This window comes from Oncorhynchus mykiss, chromosome 15 (assembly GCF_013265735.2).
Source record: "Oncorhynchus mykiss isolate Arlee chromosome 15, USDA_OmykA_1.1, whole genome shotgun sequence".
Classification (NCBI taxonomy): Eukaryota; Metazoa; Chordata; class Actinopteri; order Salmoniformes; family Salmonidae; genus Oncorhynchus; species Oncorhynchus mykiss.
In genome coordinates this window covers 72,014,119-72,017,265 of record NC_048579.1, presented here as the reverse complement: position 1 = coordinate 72,017,265, position 3,147 = coordinate 72,014,119, and the positions used below count along the sequence as shown (strand labels likewise).

The window sequence follows — 3,147 nt, the reverse complement described above, 5'->3', positions numbered from 1 at the left end:
TTTTTAAGATCTTTACAAATAAGAAAAATATCTGAAATGGTAGGCTACTGATCATGTAGAATGCTGATGTGATTACTTTGTTGGCTTTGCTTTGCAGGCACAGATACCGCTGCCGGTGCGCAATGCTGGCATCCTCCCTGCATCCTCCTCTTCCAATAGCGATCAGATATGCGCTTCCTCGTCCTTCCTACGACCACCGTCAGTCATATTCTCTCCTCCAATAGAAAAGTTGAGACGCACGCGATGCTCCTCGCGCTTGGTTGTGGGACAATGCGCTTTTGATCCAGGTGTTCATGCTATGCGGATAATTTGAAATACCGTTTCATTCTATTTCACAGGTAAGGCCGAAACGGCATGAGCATAATGCATGTAGAATAGGGTCTGTAGATTTAGTCGGTTTTAGTGGATTGCAATGAGGGATTTTAAGACGGACCAGGACAGGGATAACTCTGCAATGCTTCGGAGTATGCTACCGCAATGCAGAATAGTCAGTTGCCAATGCTGGCCTCGTACTGCAGTTCCATACTCATCATAGTCGATGGGAGGTGCGTGTGAGGGTAATGTGCAGTCACTTTTTGACCGGTGAGCGCCTTTTTTTCCGGATATTTACACATCTGTACTTTGTTACATTTAATAGGCTTCTGAAAAATGAATGTGGGCAAGTTACTCATCTAAGTCATTTGTGAAAGTAGCGTCTCATTTTGGGAGGGTACCCTGCAGCTCAGCATTGAGGCGAGGCAAGGTGAAATTGAAGGATAATGCGTTACGGGCTCATTGGGCAGGGCTGTCCTGTAACCCGTTATTTGACCAAACTCCTGCAATATGTAATAATCATATATGTAACTGTCCTACAGCGGGCTGGCTTGGGGCATACCTTCATACCTTCATACCTTCTAGGCTGTTCTTCATTGATGTAGCACAGCCTAATTAGAGGGAATGACAGTGAACACACCGCTAAACTCTGGCAATATTGGTTGTTGTCAATTCAGTTGCACATAAGCAGATGGGAAAACAATCAGCAAGCTGCCATGCACAATATCATAACCACAGGTATTATAGGATGTTTATAGAATACATGTAATATTATAACCACAGGTATTATAGGGTGTTTATAGAAGACATGTAATATTATAACCACAGGTATTATAGGATGTTTATAGAATACATTTAATATTATAACCACAGGTATTATAGGATGTTTATAGAATACATTTAATATTATAACCACAGGTATTATAGGATGTTTATAGAATACATGTAATATTATAACCACAGGTATTATAGGATGTTTATAGAATACATGTAATATTATAACCACAGGTATTATAGGGTGTTTATAGAATACATGTAATATTATAACCACAGGTATTATAGGATGTTTATAGAATACATGTAATATTATAACCACAGGTATTATAGGGTGTTTATAGAAGACATGTAATATTATAACCACAGCTATTATAGGATGTTTATAGAATACATTTAATATTATAACCACAGCTATTATAGGATGTTTATAGAATACATTTAATATTATAACCACAGGTATTATAGGATGTTTATAGAATACATGTAATATTATAACCACAGGTATTATAGGATGTTTATAGCTTTCATTTAACATTATTGGTGTTTGAGAAACAAACATGTCATTATTGAAGATATTTTATATTAGGGGAAAGGACATTTTGGTGATTACTTTTCATTCACTCCAGGCCTATATATTTCTCTGGATAATTCAGAAGTCAGAATACAAATGTGAAAAGAAATGAAGCAGACATATATGGAGGTCAGTGTTATCACTGTGGTGTTTCTCTGTGTTCAGCCAGGAAAAACAGACACCCACTCAGTCAGTGGGCCAGGCAGGCAGCTTAATACTGGGCTGACCTTAATACAAGTGTCCCGTTGATCAGATTACAGAATGACAGAGAAAACCAACTCTCAGGACTTGATCAGGGATAGTAGACGAGAGTAGAAGATGCTTCATCATATTCACTATGCCTCTGGATCCACTAGAACAATATCAGTGGTGCTCTGAGGAAGATTTACATTCCATTCTATTCTATTCTATTCTATTATTTTCTGTAGCATTCCATTCTATTCTATTCTATTCCATTACTTTCTGTAGCATTCCATTCTATTCTATTCTATTCCATTACTTTCTGTAGCATTCCATTCTATTATATTCTATTCCATTACTTTCTGTAGCATTCCATTCTATTCTATTCTATTCCATTACTTTCTGTAGCATTCCATTCTATTCTATTCTATTCCATTACTTTATGTAGCATTCCATTCTATTCTATTCTATTCCATTACTTTCTGTAGCATTCCATTCTATTCTATTCTATTCCATTACTTTCTGTAGCATTCCATTCTATTCTATTCTATTCCATTACTTTCTGTAGCATTCCATTCTATTCTATTCTATTCCATCACTTTCTGTAGCATTCCATTCTATTCTATTCTATTCCATTACTTTCTGTAGCATTCCATTCTATTCTATTCTATTCCATTACTTTCTGTAGCATTCCATTCTATTCTATTCTATTCCATTACTTTCTGTAGCATTCCATTCTATTCTATTCTATTCCATTACTTTCTGTAGCATTCCATTCTATTCTATTCTATTCCATTACTTTCTGTAGCATTCCATTCTATTCTATTCTATTCCATTACTTTCTGTAGCATTCCATTCTATTCTATTATATTCCATTACTTTCTGTAGCATTCCATTCTATTCTATTCTATTCCATTACTTTCTGTAGCATTCCATTCTATTCTATTCTATTGCATTCCAATGTATTCTATTGCATTCTATTCTGTGTGGATTATAGAGGATGGACTTCATGACACATTAGGTTAGGAAGATAACACAGCCTCATAAATTGGACCACTTGCATTTGCAGTGGAACAGTAGTTGTTGATAAGTGAGATTATGCAGCGGTCAAGTGTCAGGGCATGGTCTGACATACTGCTAGGATACAGTACAAAAGCTGTTGTCTAAATCTTTATGAATCACTGAGTCATTCCTAGAGCTCCTGCTAGGCAGCACATGCTAATATTGTTGAGTCAGCCAGCTAGACAGTCAGCCAGCCAGCCAGTCAGCCAGCCAGTCAGCCAGCCAGCCAGCCAGCCAGTCAGTCA

General features: G+C 36.9%; 1 protein-coding gene across 1 annotated transcript in view; it reads left to right on the top strand.

Annotated features, from left to right (window-relative positions):
* The first annotated feature begins 217 nt into the window (after positions 1–217).
* LOC110490787 (contactin-1) overlaps positions 218–3,147 on the top strand; it is a 32,321-nt gene continuing 29,391 nt past the window's right edge. The window contains exon 1 of the mRNA XM_036945236.1: positions 218–338. The gene's annotated coding sequence lies outside the window, so the exon portion shown is untranslated. The remainder of the gene's footprint in view (positions 339–3,147) is intronic.